This window comes from Amblyomma mixtum, chromosome 3 (genome assembly GCF_055824585.1).
Source record: "Amblyomma mixtum isolate Tamu chromosome 3, ASM5582458v1, whole genome shotgun sequence".
In the NCBI taxonomy this organism is placed as follows: Eukaryota; Metazoa; Arthropoda; class Arachnida; order Ixodida; family Ixodidae; genus Amblyomma; species Amblyomma mixtum.
In genome coordinates, this window is record NC_143014.1 from 196,333,236 (window position 1) to 196,357,738 (window position 24,503).

Genomic DNA, 24,503 nt, shown 5'->3' on the forward strand with positions numbered 1-24,503 from the left:
CCTAAATGCTATCGCATTTTCTTCTTTGAGAATTCGGTACAGAAGGATTCCAAAGTTTTCATCAAGACCAACTGAACTACAGACCTGCACACTTGGCAGGGTCCTATGGAGCACCGTGCGCCAACTTTCGTTAGCTTTTTGGCCGTTGAGGGCGCTCGGTTGACCTGTTCGTCTGCTATGATCATCATCATCGTTTGCTATTTTGTGCACGCTATTTAATACTTTTGTTTTGTCTTTCTCTGCTATCTTGATATCAGCAATGAAAACAGCCACAATGACGACTTATTTCGCTCTGGAAGAGCACAAAAAACATCTTTTTTGTTCGCTTTCTTTTTGCCGGCACCATCTTGCCTAGCATAGATAAATGGATGATAATGACTATGTGGACAAATGACAAAACTGCCTTGTTTGAAGTAAAACAATAGAAGAGGCCATTTTCTCAACAGGTGTATATTAGCGCCACGCCGCCCGTAATGTTTCTATCCTAGCGGCAAAAGGCATGAACTATAGAACATGCGCGCTGGAGCAGGGCCACTTGTGCAGGTCTGTAGTTCAGTAGGTCTTGGTTTTTATTTCTCTAATCGATCTGACAAATTTGAAGGTATTATCTATAAATTCGCCATTTTTCATTAGATATAAATTACATTGATTTTACGTTTGATATGTTTTTAATCTTGACCTGGGCCTGAAGAGAATACCGCAGCGGTGGCCCAGTGGTTTGAGCATCCGCCTCACATGCGCGAGGTGCGGGATTTGATCCCCAGTGCCGCCAGATACCCACCGGTGATACAATGGGTACAAGCTTTCCCCTGCCTGCTGCTCTGCGTCTTTAGGGTGAAATGCTTTGACCCCACCTTGAGAAAACTAAAATACCTTGTACCGTGGCGCTCTTCGGCCACAGATACCGTTGCGCCATAAAAACCTATCATCATCATCAACCCCCTGAAGAGAGAGGTTCCCTCAACCTTGTAACCTTACGTCACCACCCTGATCCAACTGCTTTTTGCTAACGTCTACTGCAGATTCATTCACGTTACCTTTTGTATATCTAAGCCATAGGTTCTCACGGAGGTTGACTGTGCCCCTGCTGACATCTGGATGAATATACTGCCACAGTCTATTAAGACATGTTCACTTGTTTCTACGAATTTATCATACACTGCACATGTGGCATCTTCATGGTTAAATATCTTTTTTTGTAGCTTTGCGTTCTAAGACAGTCTGATCTCGCTTCAAAGTGTAGGGCACTGCCTCTTGAGTAACCATAGATCTACTCCTTCCTGATCTGTATTTTCCGTTTTCTATACAGGTCTAGAGTCTACCTTTTCTCCATTGAATTAATCCAGTTCTTACGCTCTGCGTTTTTGATCTGTCGTTTAAACATCTTTATTTCTCCGTCTTGGTTTCCTACTTGGTTACCTGGTTGCATACTTACTGGTTAGTTTTCTAGTCATTTTCCGCCACTGTGAGCCTACGCTCTTTCTGCACAAGGATTTAAATAGCTTATCTGTCCACTTGTTATCCTACAATTTCCTCAGGCGTTCTTCATAAAATATTTCACTCTCAGGTTCCCGTGTTTCGAACATGCCCATCTCATGTCCCCGTGTACTGCCTCATCTGTGGTTTTGACGTGGGCACTAGTGTTATAATCTGCCAACAGCTCTCTGATTTATTTCTATTCTCGGCTGAACTTCTGCCCCTAGGCACAAAACCGCACTCCCGAAAGCAAGCCCTGCCACCATTATTCCTTTCCGCATACATCTCAGTACTGCGTACCTGTTGTACCCTCGTAACGCTCTGCGCTTCATTGTAGCCGCATCTCTTCGCTCTTTCTCTCTAGTAGTCTTTTCGTGCTTTTTCATGTATGTATGTCCTTCGTTTATTCGTATCCCGAGATATTTGTATTGTGCCAGTTTCGGTATCTCATGTCTTTGTACTGTAAGCACCTGATCAGCGGAATCGTTAAATATCATCAAAACTGGCTTGAAGGGGATAATGGCTTCTTCTTTTCCACATATGTGGAAAAGAAGAAGCCAGGAAGGTTCGGAGATTCTGATTAAGACATATGTTTTAATCAGAATCTCCGAACCTTCCTGGCTATCAACCAATAGTTTGTCGTCCGAATCCAATAAATCCTAAAGCTTCTGCTCTACGACCACTACGCCCAATTTGTACGCAATATTATAACCTAGATTACTTGTAACCTTCTTTCCATATTTATCATACAAATCATGAAGAGCAGCGGTGGCAACGGACAACCTGCCTTAGACCTTGCGTGCCTCGACCGTTGTCATACTTTTTATCACTTCCCATGCAATTTCAGCTTTGGTATGTCAGTATAGAGGGTTATTTTTGAACCCTTGCAGGTTTTTGTTTTAAAAACTGTGAAATACACGTACGTGCGGTCTGTTGCGATGAACTTTACATACTACAGCAAGCGGACATTATATACCTGATTTCGGTCAATAACTAAGCAATTGATTAACTTAGATTAATTACTAAAATTTTTATAATTCATATTAGGGGGCAAGGTTACATTGCAAACTCGATGAACGTCAACATCGATGGTAAGCTCAGTTTTTAAATTTTCTTAATCGGCAATTTGGTCCGAAATATCGAACATCAAAAACGTGCATTTGAAAGTTATTTGAGTTGGCTTTCCTACATTGCATATTTATAAAATGGTGTCTATCGCACTTCTTATGCATCAAATATATATATATATATATATATATATATATATATATATATATACAGGGTGTCCCAGCTAACTTGGACCAAGATTTATAAAAAAACTAAGCGTTCTTCAGAACTGAAATCGCGTGGATGTTATTGAGGTTCATCTAAAGTTACAGTACCATTTTTTCGCTCTTCCTATTTGAATAATTAGTCGAGATAAATAAATTAACTTTTTAAATATAGCTTGAAACGTTCAGGCGTCAATAGGAAGGTTGTGGAGCTCCGCAAATATCGTCCAACCCAGGAACTTCCAACGAGATAGACTTAGCGTGGCCGTTTTTATTCGGGAAAAACGAAAGCCCGCGGAGTTTAAAAAATACCACGTGAAAGCGCGCTCCGTGCGCCCGGATGCGCCGCGATTACAGCGCTCTCATCCGTGCTTTGTAAGAAACATCACCCGCTTCGGCCCTTTCGTGCTGCCCAAGACAGGGCTTCACGATGTGCTTGGTTCCAAGGTAAGCGCCAGTGGGTACACTCTCAAGGTTAGGTTACTTGTAAACATAAAATACCCCCGAAAGCAGAACATCTGACAGCCGTCGCCGTAGCTCAGAGGTAGAGCACCGGACGCGTAATTCGGAGGTCCTGGGTTCGGATCCCACCGGCGGCATGTGGTTGTTTTTTCTTCTGCTTTTCTAATCAATTAGCTTTAAGCAATAGTATATTCAGTAATATTCTAAATTGATCAACAGCACAAATTAAATAAATAAATTAAAAAATCCCCTGTGCCCCTTGGTTTCTGTGGCTGTTGGCTTCTGTTATATATATATATATATATATATATATATATATATATATATAATTGCTTAGCGAGGGCCTCGGTTCTGGCAGCCTTGACGCCATAGGAAGCATAAGAGGGTTCTCACGCAGCTTCCACCCTTTCCGTTCGATGACGTTCTACGTCACACTTGCGGTAACTCAGGACGTTCTACGTCCGCCGCTTATGAACGTGGGTGGCGCTGATGAACACCCTCAAGGTTAGGTTACTTGTAAGCATAAATACCCCCGAAAACGGAAGATTTGACAGCCGTCGCCGTAGCTCAGAGGTAGAGCACCGGACGCGTAATTCGGAGGTCGTGGGTTCGGATCCCACCGGCGGCATGTGGTTGTTTTTTCTTCTGCTTTTCTAATCAATTAGCTTTAAGCGATAACATATTCAGTAATATTCTAAATTGATCACTACAAAATAAATAAACAAATTAAAAAATAATAATAAAAAAAATCCCCTGTGCCCCTTGGTTTGTGTGGCTGTTGGTTTCTTTCATATTTATAACGAGCCCCTCATTTCCCTTCCCTTGTTTGCTTAATTGCTTAGCGAGGGCCTCGGTTCTGGCAGCCTTGACGCCATAGGAAGCACAAGAGGGTTCTCATGCAGCTTCCACCCTTTCCGTTCGATGACGTTCTACGTCACACTTGCGGTAACTCAGGACGTTCTACGTCCGCCGCTTATGAACGTGGGTGGCGCTGATGAACACTCTCAAGGTTAGGTTACTTGTAAGCATAAATACCCCCGAAAACGGAAGATTTGACAGCCGTCGCCGTAGCTCAGAGGTAGAGCACCGGACGCGTAATTCGGAGGTCGTGGGTTCGGATCCCACCGGCGGCATGTGGTTGTTTTTTCTTCTTCTTTTCTAATCAATTAGCTTTAAGCGATAACATATTCAGTAATATTCTAAATTGATCACTACAAAATAAATAAACAAATTAAAAAATAATAATAAAAAAAATCACCTGTGCCCCTTGGTTTGTGTGGCTGTTGGTTTCTTTCATATTTATAACGAGCCCCTCATTCCCCTTCCCTTGTTTGCTTAATTGCTTAGCGAGGGCCTCGGTTCTGGCAGCCTTGACGCCATAGGAAGCATAAGAGGGTTCTCACGCAGCTTCCACCCTTTCCGTTCGATGACGTTCTACGTCACACTTGCGGTAACTCAGGACGTTCTACGTCCGCCGCTTATGAACGTGGGTGGCGCTGATGAACACTCTCAAGGTTAGGTTACTTGTAAGCATAAATACCCCCGAAAACGGAAGATTTGACAGCCGTCGCCGTAGCTCAGAGGTAGAGCACCGGACGCGTAATTCGGAGGTCGTGGGTTCGGATCCCACCGGCGGCATGTGGTTGTTTTTTCTTCTGCTTTTCTAATCAATTAGCTTTAAGCGATAACATATTCAGTAATATTCTAAATTGATCACTACAAAATAAATAAACAAATTAAAAAATAATAATAAAAAAAATCCCCTGTGCCCCTTGGTTTGTGTGGCTGTTGGTTTCTTTCATATTTATAACGAGCCCCTCATTTCCCTTCCCTTGTTTGCTTAATTGCTTAGCGAGGGCCTCGGTTCTGGCAGCCTTGACGCCATAGGAAGCATAAGAGGGTTTTCACGCAGCTTCCACCCTTTCCGTTCGATGACATTCTACGTCACACTTGCGGTAACTCAGGACGTTCTACGTCCGCCGCTTATGAACGTGGGTGGCGCTGATGAACACTCTCAAGGTTAGGTTACTTGTAAGCATAAATACCCCCGAAAACGGAAGATTTGACAGCCGTCGCCGTAGCTCAGAGGTAGAGCACCGGACGCGTAATTCGGAGGTCGTGGGTTCGGATCCCACCGGCGGCATGTGGTTGTTTTTTCTTCTGCCTTTCTAATCAATTAGCTTTAAGCGATAACATATTCAGTAATATTCTAAATTGATCACTACAAAATAAATAAACAAATTAAAAAATAATAATAAAAAAATCCCCTGTGCCCCTTCGTTTGTGTGGCTGTTGGTTTCTTTCATATTTATAACGAGCCCCTCATTCCCCTTCCCTTGTTTGTTTAATTGCTTAGCGAGGGCCTCGGTTCTGGCAGCCTTGACGCCATAGGAAGCATAAGAGGGTTCTCACGCAGCTTCCACCCTTTCCGTTCGATGACGTTCTACGTCACACTTGCGGTAACTCAGGACGTTCTACGTCCGCCGCTTATGAACGTGGGTGGCGCTGATGAACACTCTCAAGGTTAGGTTACTTGTAAGCATAAATACCCCCGAAAACGGAAGATTTGACAGCCGTCGCCGTAGCTCAGAGGTAGAGCACCGGACGCGTAATTCGGAGGTCGTGGGTTCGGATCCCACCGGAGGCATGTGGTTGTTTTTTCTTCTTCTTTTCTAATCAATTAGCTTTAAGCGATAACATATTCAGTAATATTCTAAATTGATCACTACAAAATAAATAAACAAATTAAAAAATAATAATAAAAATAATCACCTGTGCCCCTTGGTTTGTGTGGCTGTTGGTTTCTTTCATATTTATAACGAGCCCCTCATTCCCCTTCCCTTGTTTGCTTAATTGCTTAGCGAGGGCCTCGGTTCTGGCAGCCTTGACGCCATAGGAAGCATAAGAGGGTTCTCACGCAGCTTCCACCCTTTCCGTTCGATGACGTTCTACGTCACACTTGCGGTAACTCAGGACGTTCTACGTCCGCCGCTTATGAACGTGGGTGGCGCTGATGAACACTCTCAAGGTTAAGTTACTTGTAAGCATAAATACCCCCGAAAACGGAAGATTTGACAGCCGTCGCCGTAGCTCAGAGGTAGAGCACCGGACGCGTAATTCGGAGGTCGTGGGTTCGGATCCCACCGGCGGCATGTGGTTGTTTTTTCTTCTGCTTTTCTAATCAATTAGCTTGAAGCGATAACATATTCAGTAATATTCTAAATTGATCACTACAAAATAAATAAACAAATTAAAAAATAATAATAAAAAAAATCTCCTGTGCCCCTTGGTTTGTGTGGCTGTTGGTTTCTTTCATATTTATAACGAGCCCCTCATTCCCCTTCCCTTGTTTGCTTAATTGCTTAGCGAGGGCCTCGGTTCTGGCAGCCTTGACGCCATAGGAAGCATAAGAGGGTTCTCACGCAGCTTCCACCCTTTCCGTTCGATGACGTTCTACGTCACACTTGCGGTAACTCAGGACGTTCTACGTCCGCCGCTTATGAACGTGGGTGGCGCTGATGAACACTCTCAAGGTTAGGTTACTTGTAAGCATAAATACCCCCGAAAACGGAAGATTTGACAGCCGTCGCCGTAGCTCAGAGGTAGAGCACCGGACGCGTAATTCGGAGGTCGTGGGTTCGAATCCCACCGGCGGCATGTGGTTGTTTTTTCTTCTGCTTTTCTAATCAATTAGCTTTAAGCGATAACATATTCAGTAATATTCTAAATTGATCACTACAAAATAAATAAATTAAAAATAATAATAAAAAAAATCCCCTGTGCCCCTTGGTTTGTGTGGCTGTTGGTTTCTTTCATATTTATAACGAGCCCCTCATTTCCCTTCCCTTGTTTGCTTAATTGCTTAGCGAGGGCCTCGGTTCTGGCAGCCTTGACGCCATAGGAAGCATAAGAGGGTTCTCACGCAGCTTCCACCCTTTCCGTTCGATGACGTTCTACGTCACACTTGCGGTAACTCAGGACGTTCTACGTCCGCCGCTTATGAACGTGGGTGGCGCTGATGAACACTCCTCAAGGTTAGGTTACTTGTAAGCATAAATACCCCCGAAAACGGAAGATTTGACAGCCGTCGCCGTAGCTCAGAGGTAGAGCACCGGACGCGTAATTCGGAGGTCGTGGGTTCGGATCCCACCGGCGGCATGTGGTTGTTTTTTCTTCTTCTTTTCTAATCAATTAGCTTTAAGCGATAACATATTCAGTAATATTCTAAATTGATCACTACAAAATAAATAAACAAATTAAAAAATAATAATAAAAAAAATCACCTGTGCCCCTTGGTTTGTGTGGCTGTTGGTTTCTTTCATATTTATAACGAGCCCCTCATTCCCCTTCCCTTGTTTGCTTAATTGCTTAGCGAGGGCCTCGGTTCTGGCAGCCTCGACGCCATAGGAAGCATAAGAGGGTTCTCACGCAGCTTCCACCCTTTCCGTTCGATGACGTTCTACGTCACACTTGCGGTAACTCAGGACGTTCTACGTCCGCCGCTTATGAACGTGGGTGGCGCTGATGAACACACTCAAGGTTAGGTTACTTGTAAGCATAAATACCCCCGAAAACGGGAGATTTGACAGCCGTCGCCGTAGCTCAGAGGTAGAGCACCGGACCTGTAATTCGGAGGTCGTGGGTTCGGATCCCACCGGCGGCATGTGGTTGTTTTTTCTTCTGCTTTTCTAATCAAATAGCTTTAGGCGATAACATATTCAGTAATATTCTAAATTGATCACTACAAAATAAATAAACAAATTAAAAAATAATAATAAAAAAATCCCCTGTGCCCCTTGGTTTGTGTGGCTGTTGGTTTCTTTCATATTTATAACGAGCCCCTCATTCCCCTTCCCTTGTTTGCTTAATTGCTTAGCGAGGGCCTCGGTTCTGGCAGCCTTGACGCCATAGGCAGCATAAGAAGGTTCTCACGCAGCTTCCACCCTTTCCGTTCGATGACGTTCTACGTCACACTTGCGGTAACTCAGGACGTTCTACGTCCGCCGCTTATGAACGTGGGTGGCGCTGATGAACACTCTCAAGGTTAGGTTACTTGTAAGCATAAATACCCCCGAAAACGGAAGATTTGACAGCCGTCGCCGTAGCTCAGAGGTAGAGCACCGGACGCGTAATTCGGAGGTCGTGGGTTCGGATCCCACCGGCGGCATGTGGTTGTTTTTTCTTCTGCTTTTCTAATCAATTAGCTTTAAGCGATAGCATATTCAGTAATATTCTAAATTGATCACTACAAAATAAATAAACAAATTAAAAAATAATAATAAAAAAAATCCCCTGTGCCCCTTGGTTTGTGTGGCTGTTGGTTTCTTTCATATTTATAACGAGCCCCTCATTTCCCTTCCCTTGTTTGCTTAATTGCTTAGCGAGGGCCTCGGTTCTGGCAGCCTTGACGCCATAGGAAGCATAAGAGGGTTCTCACGCAGCTTCCACCCTTTCCGTTCGATGACGTTCTACGTCACACTTGCGGTAACTCAGGACGTTCTACGTCCGCCGCTTATGAACGTGGGTGGCGCTGATGAACACTCTCAAGGTTAGGTTACTTGTAAGCATAAATACCCCCGAAAACGGAAGATTTGACAGCCGTCGCCGTAGCTCAGAGGTAGAGCACCGGACGCGTAATTCGGAGGTCGTGGGTTCGGATCCCACCGGCGGCATGTGGTTGTTTTTTCTTCTGCTTTTCTAATCAATTAGCTTTAAGCGATAACATATTCAGTAATATTCTAAATTGATCACTACAAAATAAATAAACAAATTAAAAAATAATAATAAAAAAAATCCCCTGTGCCCCTTGGTTTGTGTGGCTGTTGGTTTCTTTCATATTTATAACGAGCCCCTCATTCCCCTTCCCTTGTTTGCTTAATTTCTTAGCGAGGGCCTCGGTTCTGGCAGCCTTGACGCCATAGGAAGCATAAGAGGGTTCTCACGCAGCTTCCACCCTTTCCGTTCGATGACGTTCTACGTCACACTTGCGGTAACTCAGGACGTTCTACGTCCGCCGCTTATGAACGTGGGTGGCGCTGATGAACACTCTCAAGGTTAGGTTACTTGTAAGCATAAATACCCCCGAAAACGGAAGATTTGACAGCCGTCGCCGTAGCTCAGAGGTAGAGCACCGGACGCGTAATTCGGAGGTCGTGGGTTCGGATCCCACCGGCGGCATGTGGTTGTTTTTTCTTCTGCTTTTCTAATCAATTAGCTTTAAGCGATAACATATTCAGTAATATTCTAAATTGATCACTACAAAATAAATAAACAAATGAAAAAATAATAATAAAAAAAATCCCCTGTGCCCCTTGGTTTGTGTGGCTGTTGGTTTCTTTCATATTTATAACGAGCCCCTCATTCCCCTTCCCTTGTTTGCTTAATTTCTTAGCGAGGGCCTCGGTTCTGGCAGCCTTGACGCCATAGGAAGCATAAGAGGGTTCTCACGCAGCTTCCACCCTTTCCGTTCGATGACGTTCTACGTCACACTTGCGGTAACTCAGGACGTTCTACGTCCGCCGCTTATGAACGTGGGTGGCGCTGATGAACACTCTCAAGGTTAGGTTACTTGTAAGCATAAATACCCCCGAAAACGGAAGATTTGACAGCCGTCGCCGTAGCTCAGAGGTAGAGCACCGGACGCGTAATTCGGAGGTCATGGGTTCGGATCCCACCGGCGGCATGTGGTTGTTTTTTCTTCTGCTTTTCTAATCAATTAGCTTTAAGCGATAACATATTCAGTAATATTCTAAATTGATCACTACAAAATAAATAAACAAATTAAAAAATAATAAAAAAAATCCCCTGTGCCCCTTGGTTTGTGTGGCTGTTGGTTTCTTTCATATTTATAACGAGCCCCTCATTCCCCTTCCCTTGTTTGCTTAATTGCTTAGCGAGGGCCTCGGTTCTGGCAGCCTTGACGCCATAGGCAGCATAAGAGGGTTCTCACGCAGCTTCCACCCTTTCCGTTCGATGACGTTCTACGTCACACTTGCGGTAACTCAGGACGTTCTACGTCCGCCGCTTATGAACGTGGGTGGCGCTGATGAACACTCTCAAGGTTAGGTTACTTGTAAGCATAAATACCCCCGAAAACGGAAGATTTGACAGCCGTCGCCGTAGCTCAGAGGTAGAGCACCGGACGCGTAATTCGGAGGTCGTGGGTTCGGATCCCACCGGCGGCATGTGGTTGTTTTTTCTTCTGCTTTTCTAATCAATTAGCTTTAAGCGATAACATATTCAGTAATATTCTAAATTGATCACTACAAAATAAATAAACAAATTAAAAAATAATAATAAAAAAAATCCCCTGTGCCCCTTGGTTTGTGTGGCTGTTGGTTTCTTTCATATTTATAACGAGCCCCTCATTCCCCTTCCCTTGTTTGCTTAATTGCTTAGCGAGGGCCTCGGTTCTGGCAGCCTTGACGCCATAGGAAGCATAAGAGGGTTCTCACGCAGCTTCCACCCTTTCCGTTCGATGACGTTCTACGTCACACTTGCGGTAACTCAGGACGTTCTACGTCCGCCGCTTATGAACGTGGGTGGCGCTGATGAACACTCTCAAGGTTAGGTTACTTGTAAGCATAAATACCCCCGAAAACGGAAGATTTGACAGCCGTCGCCGTAGCTCAGAGGTAGAGCACCGGACGCGTAATTCGGAGGTCGTGGGTTCGGATCCCACCGCCGGCATGTGGTTGTTTTTTCTTCTGCTTTTCTAATCAATTAGCTTTAAGCGATAACATATTCAGTAATATTCTAAATTGATCACTACAAAATAAATAAACAAATTAAAAAATAATAATAAAAAAAATCCCCTGTGCCCCTTGGTTTGTGTGGCTGTTGGTTTCTTTCATATTTATAACGAGCCCCTCATTCCCCTTCCCTTGTTTGCTTAATTTCTTAGCGAGGGCCTCGGTTCTGGCAGCCTTGACGCCATAGGAAGCATAAGAGGGTTCTCACGCAGCTTCCACCCTTTCCGTTCGATGACGTTCTACGTCACACTTGCGGTAACTCAGGACGTTCTACGTCCGCCGCTTATGAACGTGGGTGGCGCTGATGAACACTCTCAAGGTTAGGTTACTTGTAAGCATAAATACCCCCGAAAACGGAAGATTTGACAGCCGTCGCCGTAGCTCAGAGGTAGAGCACCGGACGCGTAATTCGGAGGTCGTGGGTTCGGATCCCACCGGCGGCATGTGGTTGTTTTTTCTTCTGCTTTTCTAATCAATTAGCTTTAAGCGATAACATATTCAGTAATATTCTAAATTGATCACTACAAAATAAATAAACAAATTAAAAAATAATAATAAAAAAAATCCCCTGTGCCCCTTGGTTTGTGTGGCTGTTGGTTTCTTTCATATTTATAACGAGCCCCTCATTCCCCTTCCCTTGTTTGCTTAATTTCTTAGCGAGGGCCTCGGTTCTGGCAGCCTTGACGCCATAGGAAGCATAAGATTGTTCTCACGCAGCTTCCACCCTTTCCGTTCGATGACGTTCTACGTCACACTTGCGGTAACTCAGGACGTTCTACGTCCGCCGCTTATGAACGTGGGTGGCGCTGATGAACACTCTCAAGGTTAGGTTACTTGTAAGCATAAATACCCCCGAAAACGGAAGATTTGACAGCCGTCGCCGTAGCTCAGAGGTAGAGCACCGGACGCGTAATTCGGAGGTCATGGGTTCGGATCCCACCGGCGGCATGTGGTTGTTTTTTCTTCTGCTTTTCTAATCAATTAGCTTTAAGCGATAACATATTCAGTAATATTCTAAATTGATCACTACAAAATAAATAAACAAATTAAAAAATAATAAAAAAATCCCCTGTGCCCCTTGGTTTGTGTGGCTGTTGGTTTCTTTCATATTTATAACGAGCCCCTCATTCCCCTTCCCTTGTTTGCTTAATTGCTTAGCGAGGGCCTCGGTTCTGGCAGCCTTGACGCCATAGGAAGCATAAGAGGGTTCTCACGCAGCTTCCACCCTTTCCGTTCGATGACGTTCTACGTCACACTTGCGGTAACTCAGGACGTTCTACGTCCGCCGCTTATGAACGTGGGTGGCGCTGATGAACACTCTCAAGGTTAGGTTACTTGTAAGCATAAATACCCCCGAAAACGGAAGATTTGACAGCCGTCGCCGTAGCTCAGAGGTAGAGCACCGGACGCGTAATTCGGAGGTCGTGGGTTCGGATCCCACCGGCGGCATGTGGTTGTTTTTTCTTCTGCTTTTCTAATCAATTAGCTTTAAGCGATAACATATTCAGTAATATTCTAAATTGATCACTACAAAGTAAATAAACAAATTAAAAAATAATAATAAAAAAATCCCCTGTGCCCCTTGGTTTGTGTGGCTGTTGGTTTCTTTCATATTTATAACGAGCCCCTCATTTCCCTTCCCTTGTTTGCTTAATTGCTTAGCGAGGGCCTCGGTTCTGGCAGCCTTGACGCCATAGGAAGCATAAGAGGGTTCTCACGCAGCTTCCACCCTTTCCGTTCGATGACGTTCTACGTCACACTTGCGGTAACTCAGGACGTTCTACGTCCGCCGCTTATGAACGTGGGGGGCGCTGATGAACACTCTCAAGGTCAGGTTACTTGTAAGCATAAATACCCCCGAAAACGGAAGATTTGACAGCCGTCGCCGTAGCTCAGAGGTAGAGCACCGGACGCGTAATTCGGAGGTCGTGGGTTCGGATCCCACCGGCGGCATGTGGTTGTTTTTCTTCTGCTTTTCTAATCAATTAGCTTTAAGCGATAACATATTCAGTAATATTCTAAATTGATCACTACAAAATAAATAAACAAATTAAAAAATAATAATAAAAAAAATCCCCTGTGCCCCTTGGTTTGTGTGGCTGTTGGTTTCTTTCATATTTATAACGAGCCCCTCATTCCCCTTCCCTTGTTTGCTTAATTGCTTAGCGAGGGCCTCGGTTCTGGCAGCCTTGACGCCATAGGAAGCATAAGAGGGTTCTCACGCAGCTTCCACCCTTTCCGTTCGATGACGTTCTACGTCACACTTGCGGTAACTCAGGACGTTCTACGTCCGCCGCTTATGAACGTGGGTGGCGCTGATGAACACTCCTCAAGGTTAGGTTACTTGTAAGCATAAATACCCCCGAAAACGGAAGATTTGACAGCCGTCGCCGTAGCTCAGAGGTAGAGCACCGGACGCGTAATTCGGAGGTCGTGGGTTCGGATCCCACCGGCGGCATGTGGTTGTTTTTTCTTCTTCTTTTCTAATCAATTAGCTTTAAGCGATAACATATTCAGTAATATTCTAAATTGATCACTACAAAATAAATAAACAAATTAAAAAATAATAATAAAAAAAATCACCTGTGCCCCTTGGTTTGTGTGGCTGTTGGTTTCTTTCATATTTATAACGAGCCCCTCATTCCCCTTCCCTTGTTTGCTTAATTGCTTAGCGAGGGCCTCGGTTCTGGCAGCCTCGACGCCATAGGAAGCATAAGAGGGTTCTCACGCAGCTTCCACCCTTTCCGTTCGATGACGTTCTACGTCACACTTGCGGTAACTCAGGACGTTCTACGTCCGCCGCTTATGAACGTGGGTGGCGCTGATGAACACACTCAAGGTTAGGTTACTTGTAAGCATAAATACCCCCGAAAACGGGAGATTTGACAGCCGTCGCCGTAGCTCAGAGGTAGAGCACCGGACCTGTAATTCGGAGGTCGTGGGTTCGGATCCCACCGGCGGCATGTGGTTGTTTTTTCTTCTGCTTTTCTAATCAAATAGCTTTAGGCGATAACATATTCAGTAATATTCTAAATTGATCACTACAAAATAAATAAACAAATTAAAAAATAATAATAAAAAAAATCCCCTGTGCCCCTTGGTTTGTGTGGCTGTTGGTTTCTTTCATATTTATAACGAGCCCCTCATTCCCCTTCCCTTGTTTGCTTAATTGCTTAGCGAGGGCCTCGGTTCTGGCAGCCTTGACGCCATAGGAAGCATAAGAAGGTTCTCACGCAGCTTCCACCCTTTCCGTTCGATGACGTTTTACGTCACACTTGCGGTAACTCAGGACGTTCTACGTCCGCCGCTTATGAACGTGGGTGGCGCTGATGAACACTCTCAAGGTTAGGTTACTTGTAAGCATAAATACCCCCGAAAACAGAAGATTTGACAGCCGTCGCCGTAGCTCAGAGGTAGAGCACCGGACGCGTAATTCGGAGGTCGTGGGTTCGGATCCCACCGGCGGCATGTGGTTGTTTTTTCTTCTGTTTTTCTAATCAATTAGCTTTAAGCGATAACATATTCAGTAATATTCTAAATTGATCACTACAAAATAAATAAACAAATTAAAAAATAATAATAAAAAAATCCCCTGTGCCCCTTGGTTTGTGTGGCTGTTGGTTTCTTTCATATTTATAACGAGCCCCTCATTCCCCTTCCCTTGTTTGCTTAATTGCTTAGCGAGGGCCTCGGTTCTGGCAGCCTTGACGCCATAGGAAGCATAAAGCCTGTTTCACATGGAAGCGAATATGCTAGCGAAATCTGCCGCCGCGACGGAAAAACCTGTTTTGAGTCGTCGCTGCGACGAGCGGCGAGGTTTCAACAAGTTGGAAATTTTCGCAGCGACGCGCCGCTCAATCGCTCAGTCGCTTGCATGTGAACCGGCCTTAAGAGGGTTCTCACGCAGCTTCCACCCTTTCCGTTCGATGACGTTCTACGTCACACTTGCGGTAACTCAGGACGTTCTACGTCCGCCGCTTATGAACGTGGGTGGCGCTGATGAACACTCTCAAGGTTAGGTTACTTGTAAGCATAAATACCCCCGAAAACGGAAGATTTGACAGCCGTCGCCGTAGCTCAGAGGTAGAGCACCGGACGCGTAATTCGGAGGTCGTGGGTTCGGATCCCACCGGCGGCATGTGGTTGTTTTTTCTTCTTCTTTTCTAATCAATTAGCTTTAAGCGATAACATATTCAGTAATATTCTAAATTGATCACTACAAAATAAATAAACAAATTAAAAAATAATAATAAAAAAAATCACCTGTGCCCCTTGGTTTGTGTGGCTGTTGGTTTCTTTCATATTTATAACGAGCCCCTCATTCCCCTTCCCTTGTTTGCTTAATTGCTTAGCGAGGGCCTCGGTTCTGGCAGCCTTGACGCCATAGGAAGCATAAGAGGGTTCTCACGCAGCTTCCACCCTTTCCGTTCGATGACGTTCTACGTCACACTTGCGGTAACTCAGGACGTTCTACGTCCGCTGCTTATGAACGTGGGTGGCGCTGATGAACACTCTCAAGGTTAGGTTACTTGTAAGCATAAATACCCCCGAAAACGGAAGATTTGACAGCCGTCGCCGTAGCTCAGAGGTAGAGCACCGGACGCGTAATTCGGAGGTCGTGGGTTCGGATCCCACCGGCGGCATGTGGTTGTTTTTTCTTCTGCTTTTCTAATCAATTAGCTTTAAGCGATAACATATTCAGTAATATTCTAAATTGATCACTACAAAATAAATAAACAAATTAAAAAATAATAATAAAAAAAATCCCCTGTGTCCCTTGGTTTGTGTGGCTGTTGGTTTCTTTCATATATATATATATATATATATATATATATTGTAAAGACTAAAACTGAGACGCGCTCAGCGTCCGCTCGATTGCCTAGCCTTTCTTTTATATCCCTTCCTTCCTCGTCTTCTTCCGCCCGCTTCTCTCATCTCTACTTCATCTTTGTTGTCTTGGCATCACACTTGGCCACGACTGCGGACCTGAAAAGAAGAGACAGCACAGTCCTAATCAGTCTTGCAAGCGAACGACCCTTTTCTTCAACCGCGACACGTACACTGCGAAATTGTTCCTCCTCCGCCCGTCCGAGCCTGCTTGAAAACGCCGCAGTACACACACGCCACGTATTGTCACCTAAGCGCTCAGTGATTACGTAGGGCCCATCATATTTCGCGGTCAGCTTACACCCTGATGATTGAGGACCGCGTCGCACTCAGACCTCGTCTCCCACTCTATAGCGGGGTGCTGGTCGATGTCGGCGGTCATAGTTGCGTTTTTGCACCTGTTGCGCACGAGACGCTCTTTTCCGTGCTTCCGACCTGATGCGCTGACAAGCTGCCTGTCGCGGTACAGGGGTCCCGATGTTGATAGGTGTTTCTAAGTTGCACGTTCCTGCAAGTTGAGGCTGTTGTCCGTACACAATCTTATAAGGCATTGTTCCTGCAGAACTTTGCACAGAAGTGATGACAGCGTAGGCCGCCGCTCGGAGGTGCTGGTCCCAGTCTGCCTCGCCTTTTTTGTTATTCATATAGAAGGGAGCGAGTCGCGATTGTATGGTCTGATTCGTCCGCTCGGTGAGACCATTCGCTTGAGGGTGGTACGCCGATGCGAAGTGGTTGTTCAACTCCCGCCCGGCGCAGGTAGGCACGGATTTCGCGACTCCGGAAGGTGGTTGAGCGGTCCGATATTAGTTTTCGTGGAAGCCCGTGCCGCCATTCGAACCGGTCTTGTAAAAATTCAACGACGTAGTGTGCAGCGAGGGAGAGTACAGCAGCAACCTCTACAAATTTTGGCAGATAATCTACAGCCACTAATATGTACCGGTTACCCACTCCTGTTGTCGGCAGAGGTCCAATGTGGTCGATCCCTACAGTGTCAAATACAGTCTCAGGCAAAGGGATTGGCGTTATAATCCCGGGTTGACAGCCTGGAAGACGCTTGTACTGCTGGCAGACCTCGCAGCTGGCAACGTATGCGCGGATGTTGCTGCTCATCTTGGGCCACCAGAAGCGTTCCTGCGCCTTTCGCAACGTGGCTCGCTGACCAATGTGCCCTCCTGTGGGGGAGTCGTGACTAGTGTGGAGCACCTGCCCGCGGAGAGCAGCAAGAAGTACGAGGAGATGCTGTTCTTCCTTGCGGTTTTTGAGCCAATGTCGGCGGTATAACGTAGCATCCCGCAGGACAAACTTGGAGTTGCTTGCAGTGTCCCCAAGGGAAGCCATGATAGCCGCCAAATCTTTGTCCTCGCTTTGGGCCTTCTTTATAGCCTGCTGACAAAACAAGAGCCAACTTTTGCAACGTGGCTCGCTGACCAATGTGCCCTCCTGTGGGGGAGTCGTGAATAGCGTGGAGCACCTGCCCGCGGAGAGCAGCAGGAAGTACGAGATGCTGTTCTCCTCAAAAAAAAAAAAATATATATATATATATATATATATATATATATATATTGTCACGTAGCAGTTGGTACAGGCGTCCAGACGGTAGAGGAACGCCAACACCGAGATGATGCCAGCGCACACCGAGACGGCCAGGATGGAACGTCCAGTTTCGTCTTCAGCAGCGAACAGCGTGGCGCACGAGCTGCGTGCCCAACAGCCGCCGAGCGGCTATTGTTGTAGACGCGGCATTACCCTCCCTCTCGGAAAGAGCATCGGCCCGATGCTTTAACAAGAAAATAGGGAGAAAGGAACAAAAAAATAACAGAGTAACGTACAGCACTTTGTCACTGAATGTCTCGCGAAAAATAGGGCTTCATCCGCACCACATGAACAATCTCTGGTCTTGTTGCCCGGCGACGATAATCCACCGGTTTCCCGAAGATAAAGTTGGAAAAGGGCCAAGAAGGTCCATGCCAACTTGCTCAAACGGGAGTCTGGGCACTTGAACGGGATGTAAAAGTCCAGCTGGCTTGACAGGGGGTGTTTTTCGTCGTTGACAATTACGGCACGTGCGCACATAGTGTCGTACAGTCGCCGCAAGCTTAGGCCAGTAATAGCTCTTTTTGATCCGAGCCAGAGTGCGGGCGTAGCCGAGGTGACCTGCGGTGGGCTCGTCGTGACACGCCTGCAAGATTTCTTCACGGAGATTCGCTGGAACGACGAGGAGGTAGTCGCTTCCGGTTGGAGAAAAGTTGGCTTTGTACAGCACGTTGTTGCGAAGACAAAAGGAGGACTGGGTTCTTGCGAAGGGCTGGGGAACCTCCTCGGTACGTGCTTCCAGGAAGTCGATGAGAGGTTTCAGCGCCGGGTCCTCACGTTGCTGACTGGAAATAGTCGCTGCGTCTACGGCTGCGATGAGAGGAAAGTCCGGTTCGTCGTCGTCGCGCGCAGCCTCGACTGGATATCTGGACAAGCAGTCGGCATCGTTGTGCTGGCGCCCTGATGTATACACGATGGACATGTCAAACTCCTGAAGGCGTAAGTTCCAACGCGCAAGGCGGCCAGAGGGATCCCGTAAGTTCGTCAACCAGCAGAGAGAGTGGTGGTCGGTTACAACTTGAAAATGCCGGCCGTACAGGTAAGGTCGAAATTTTGTCACAGCCCATACCACGGCAAGGCATTCTTTTTCGGTCGTAGAATAATTAGATTCAGCACGAGACAGAGTGCGGCTGGCGTATGCTACTACGCGCTCAGCGCCGTCCTGCCACTGGACGAGTACAGCACCAAGACCCACGTTGCTGGCATCTGTGTGGACGAGAGTCTCCGCACGAGAATCGAAATGACCAAGGACAGGCGTGGTTTGCAAGCGTCGCCGTAATTCATCAAATGCCTGCTGCTGCTGTTCTGTCCACGCGAATGGGACGTCCTCTCTTGTAAAATGCGTCAACGGTGCAGCAAGTCGGGAAAAGCTGGCAATGAACCGCCGGTAATACGCGCAAAGGCCCAACAAACGCCGGACCGTTTTCTTGTCCGAAGGAGTGGGAAAGTTGGCGACGGCAGCTGTTTTAGCAGGATCCGGCCGGACTCCACGATGGCTGACGACATGGCCCAGGAAAAGGAGCTCCTCATAACCAAAGTGGCATTTCTCGGGCTTCAGCGTCAGGCCGGCAGATCTTATAGCCTGTAGCACGGTCAAGAGGCGCTGGAGGTGTTCTTCGAACGTTGGCGAAAATACAACAACGTCGTCCAGGTATACCAAGCACGTCTGCCATTTCAGGCCCGACAAAACAGCGTCCATCATTCTCTGAAATGTTGCCGGAGCTGAACACAAACCGAAAGGAAGGACCTTGAACTCATAAAGGCCATCCGGCGTCACGAACGCTGTCTTCTCGCGATCCCGCTCGTCAACTTCGATCGGCCAGTAGCCACTTTTTAAGTCCAGCGAAGAAAAGTAGCGCGCGTGCCGCAGCCGGTCAAGAGAGTCGTCAATGCGTGGTAACGGGTAGACGTCTTTCTTGGTAACCTGGTTAAGCTTCCGGTAGTCAACGCAAAATCGCAGACTACCGTCCTTCTTCTTAACCAAAACCACAGGCGAAGCCCACGGGCTCCTCGACGGCTGAATAACACCATCCTGCAGCATCTCTTTGACTTGTTCAGCTATGGCTTCACGCTCCCGCAGTGAGACACGGTATGGGTTTTGTCGAATTGGTCGGGTACTGTAGTACGTAATGATGCGGTGCTTAGCGAGAGGCGTCTGTTTGACTGCCGACGTAGACGAGAAACAGTCGTGGAACTGATGCAGTAGGCCGACTAGGCTCTCCCTATCGGCTGGGGGTAAGCCTGGGTTCACGTCGAGGATCAGCTGAGGTGTGCAAGAATTGGACGTTTCGCTCTGGAGGGCAAGGCAGTCGTTAATTTCAGCGATGCCCTCGAAGTATGCGACCGCAGTGCCCTTGGCGATGTGTTGCCGTTCGGTCCCGAAATTCGTTAGAAGAACATCTGCCAGGCCGTTCCGTAGCGTGACGATACCTCTCGCGATGCAGACCCCATGAGAAAGCACAAGCGCAGTGTTCTGTTCTGCTACGCCGTCAGCACTGCACCGGTCGTCACAAATAACGGTAACGAGGGCACAGGATCGCGGAGGCACGGTCACATCGGCGTCGATTATGCGCAGCGTCACTCCGCGTGGTTCGGTGTCGGCTGAAATCGTTCCAGGGGTCGAAAATGTTACCAGACGATCGGGAAGGTTTATGATGGCACCATGCTCACGCAAGAAGTCCATTCCGAGGATCAGGTCTTTGCAGCAGTGCGGCAGAACAACAAAAGTGCCAACAAAAGCAGAATTCGCAATGGTGACTCGAGCAGTGCGTCTTCCGACAGGCGTCATGAGGTGACCGCCAGCAGTACGAATTTGAGGTCCATCCCATGCTGTCTTTACCTTGCTGAGGCGATCCGCGAGGTGCTTGCTTATTATCGAAAAGTCCGCGCCTGTATCGACTAAAGCAGTCACTGGGTGCCCGCCAACGTGAATGCGGAGGTCCGCGCTAACTGCATCGGTGTCAGGGAAACTCGGGTTCACAGAATCGGGCTGCGGCGGCATCGGGATCTCGGCATCGCGTTCCGGCGGCGTTCGGGGGTCTTCGTTATATCCGCTGTCAGCAACCTTCCCCCCTGAGGACGCCGCTTTCAGTTTCCCCGGCGCGGGCTTGTTGGAGACCGACCCCGCAGTCCATCTGAGAAAGCCTGGCGGCTGGGCGACGTGATGCGTGCGGGATACGGAGATCGGGGTCGGCGGGTAGAGGTGGTGTCATGGGCAGCAAGGTACTCCTCTATTTCGTGGGGTCGCTCACCAAAACGGGGACAGGGAGCGTCACGTGGGAAACCCCGGAGGCCGATTTCACGGTAGGGGCAACGGCGATACAGGTGGCCGGCTTCCCCGCAATGGTAAAAGAGCAGCTGCTGATCAGAAGTGCGCCAAACAGCCGCCTTCCGGGCCGGTGGACGCATGGCAGGGCCTCGCTGAGGCCACTGGTAGAATGACGGTGGCGGAGCGGTTGGCGGCGGCGGGTGGTACGGCAAGCGTTGCACAGGTGGCAACTCGGAACGGAGAGCCGCGGCGTAGCTCATGGGGCGTGGCTCCGGCATGACTGGAGGAGGCGGTGAAAATGCTTGGCGAATCTCGCCGCGCATAACCTCGGTAAGAGCCACAGCCGTCGGATCAGACGAGGCAAGGGTCAGTTTCTGCAGCTCTTCACGGACCACCGCGCGTATGAGCTCACGCAGCGACGCATTGTCGCTGGACACGCTCAAAGAAGCCGCACTGGCGCTTGGCTCACCGCACAAGGAGTCATTTCGGCGGCAGCGCTGATGCAAGGCCCGCTCAATGGCGGTCGCCTCTTTGATGAAGTCGGCTACCGTCTGCGGGGGATTCCGGACAAAACCAGCGAAGAGTTGGTCCTTCACACCTTGCATCAGGTGGCGGAGCTTCGTGGATTCCGCCATATCTGGGTCAGCGCGCCGACAAAGACGGGTCACGTCCTCGGCGAACATGGCAACGCTCTCATTAGGCTTATGGACGCGAGCGTCCAGGAGGCGCCGCGCACGATCCCGGCGGTCCGTGCTAGCAAAGGTGTCCCGGACCTGCTGGCGGAAGGTATCCCAGCTTTGGAGATCGGCCTCCCTGTTCTCGAACCAAATCTTGGCTCCGTCTTCGAGGGCGAAATACACGTTCCGCAGCTTCTGCGCAGGGCTCCATTGGTTGAAATCGGCAACCCGCTCAAACTGGTCAAGCCAGTCTTCAACGTCTTCGAAAGTGACGCCATGGAAGCTGGCTGGCACGCGGGGTTGCTGGAGCGTCAAGTGTGAAGCGCTAGCCTGCGCCATGGTGGTATGCTCACCAGGTCGATGAGCGCGTGCCTCTTTTGGGAGGAGACCAAACTCTGGGACCAGTCCCAGGAGGCGGCGGCTGCTGCGGTGAACGGGCGTGCAGACAAGGGGTAGTTGGTCGGGACTCGATGAGCGGCTGACTGAAGAGGTGTTGGACATAGGACGTCGAGCCAGCAACCTCCACCAGTGTCACGTAGCAGTTGGTACAGGCGTCCAGACGGCAGAGGAACGCCAACACCGAGATGATGCCAGCGCACACCGAGACGGCCAGGATGGAACGTCCAGTTTCGTCTTCTTCAGCAGCGAACAGCGTGGCGCACGAGCTGCGTGCCGAACAGCCGCCGAGCGGCTATTGTTGTAGACGCGGCAATATATATATATATATATATATATATATATATATATATATATATATATATATATATATATATATATATATATATATACATACATATAGGTACAGTATTACGACAAACGCTACTGTTCTTTTAACGTTTATTTTGCCAACAGTTTCGGGAATGGTATTCCCTTCGACAGGGCAGGCTTACAATGAATCCGTTTCGTCAATGTAAGGACACAGAACAAGCGAGGAGGTATAATCTCCGCCCTCTAAACAAACTTGAGAATGAGGGCAGGGGACCGTATAATAGGCAGCACGATAAGTCTCACACGGGCCGCGGCTGAACAACAACCAGAAAAACAAACGGGGAGGTGGAAGGGTAAAGTAGTAGCAAAGAACGAGCCTGAACAGCACAGCGATAGAAGGGGCAAAAGAGCGTTAAACCCGGCTCTCGGCGCACGCGGAAGCCGCTACCCTGGGAGCAGTTGCGGAGTAAGTAAGGATTAGGTTTGTTTTGCTGCCTTTTTTCACCTTGTTCTCTGCCAAAATGGAAGAACGGTCTAGCCACCCGAAGCACTGCAAAACAGTATTCCATATTCTCAGGCTCACAGATACCGAAAAATATGTTCTACAACAGAGGAATTTGACCAGCATACGGGGACTCTCAAGGACGCTTTGTCACGACAAAAATACCCGGGGGAAATAGTCGAAGACGCGATTCAACGCGATCGCAGCCTAGACCGTTCTTCCATTTTGGCAGAGAACAAGGTGAAAAAAGGCAGCAAAACAAACCTAATCCTTACTTACTCCGCAACTGCTCCCAGGGTAAACAACATAGTAAGCCGTCATTTTAATATAATCAGACAGAGTAATAGGCTGTCACTAATATTCAAGGAACCACCCCGAGTGGTGTACCGCAGGGACAAGAACTTGAGAGACTTGCTTGTCAACGCGAAAACAAAGAAGACCGCTGGCCGAGGTGGATGCCAACCATGCGGAAAACCCCGTTGCAAGGTGTGTCCGCACATTTCCGACACCAAACTGGCAAAATCCAAGCCCGATGGCTTTACGTTTCACATAAATGAAGACCTCGACTGCGATTCGAGCAATGTTATCTACTGACTTCAATGCGAGGTGTGTGGGGAGGAGTACATTGGTCAGACCAAGACAACATTTCGTTTCCGCTTCAACAACCACAAAGCGCATGTGTCATCCCTGCCCAACTTGCCCCTTTCCAGGCACCTGCGTCTGCCCCTGCACAGTTTTGAAAACATCCGTGTAATCCTTCTCCAGTCCGGGTTCCCTAACACATATTACAGGGAACAAAGGGAATCGTACTTCATTCATAAATTCGGCACGTTCTCTCATGGCTTGAACGCTACTCCCGGGAGACTTTCCTGCTTAAAGGAGCCAACGTAGGAAATTCCGCCGGTCATAGGCCTTGAACAGCGTTATTATCAGAATACGCCGGAACTTGTTTTTCTTGCCAACTGCAGACACAGTTTGAAATGGCAGGGAATCTAGCAGTTTATTTCCTGAGTACTTTTTTGTCCAACCTCCTGCCAGCATCCACGTTCCATCCCAAATAGACACCTTTGATCTATCACCTAGACCATTGGGACCACGCGGCAGCTCCGCGGGCCGCAGACCTTTCGCGTTTTCCGCACACATGTATTATTATTATTATTATTTTTAATTTGTTAACTTTTGTATAACTTCTTGTGCTCAATTTTATATTCTCCATGCCATTTTTATTTTCATTTTTCTACATATTCCTTGTCATTTGTTATTTACTTACACCAACATCGACTCAACTCGATAATCTCAGAATGATTTAACCTGCGCGTGCATGCAAATCTCGAAACCACATGCACTGCGCCAAACTTTATCAAAGTGCTCTCACCATGTCATACTTGTTTGGCGCCACATTTAATCAGTAGTTTTTCTTTTTCTCTTTTCTCTTCCTGTGTGTGCGTTAACATTTTTTGTGTTACATTTTCTTTAAACATTTTTAGAGCTAATTTTTTTTCTGCTCTTCCCTTCTTTTGTTTTGGTCCCCCAAATTCATCTTTGCCTTCCCATTACGCGCTCGGGCTAGCTCAGTATTTTACCCGACGGACGCTGTTTTTTCACGGGAAGCTGACTGCGGGACACGGGTTTGGACAGCCTAGTATATTTATGGTAAAAGGGGCGCCAGATTGTCTGGTAGAAAGGCCCGACAGAAGAGCAAAGCGACGAAATGAAGCAAAAATACGCAGAGGGCGCAGTCGCAAGTTGCCGTTGCAGCGGTTAACAAGTGAGTGTAGGCCGTCTCTCGAACGCGTCCCTTGCAAGCGTCTCAGGATACCTGATACGGGCCGTCCGCTCGGACCCGGCGGCGTCTTGCGGGGGTGTGCGCGTATTTGGGGGGGGGGGGGGGGGGGGGTAGCGGCTTCC

The 24,503-nt window shown here is 47.7% G+C and overlaps 3 non-coding genes across 3 annotated transcripts; all 3 read left to right on the forward strand.

Moving 5' to 3' along the window:
* Window positions 1-6,794: 6,794 nt before the first annotated feature.
* On the forward strand, window positions 6,795-6,866 carry TRNAT-CGU (transfer RNA threonine (anticodon CGU)). The gene has a single exon. It is a non-coding gene; the product is annotated as a tRNA-Thr (tRNA).
* Window positions 6,867-7,800: 934 nt separating this feature from the next.
* On the forward strand, window positions 7,801-7,872 carry TRNAT-UGU (transfer RNA threonine (anticodon UGU)). Its single transcript has one exon. It is a non-coding gene; the product is annotated as a tRNA-Thr (tRNA).
* Window positions 7,873-13,851: 5,979 nt separating this feature from the next.
* TRNAT-UGU (transfer RNA threonine (anticodon UGU)) lies at window positions 13,852-13,923 on the forward strand. The gene has a single exon. It is a non-coding gene; the product is annotated as a tRNA-Thr (tRNA).
* Window positions 13,924-24,503: the final 10,580 nt, after the last annotated feature.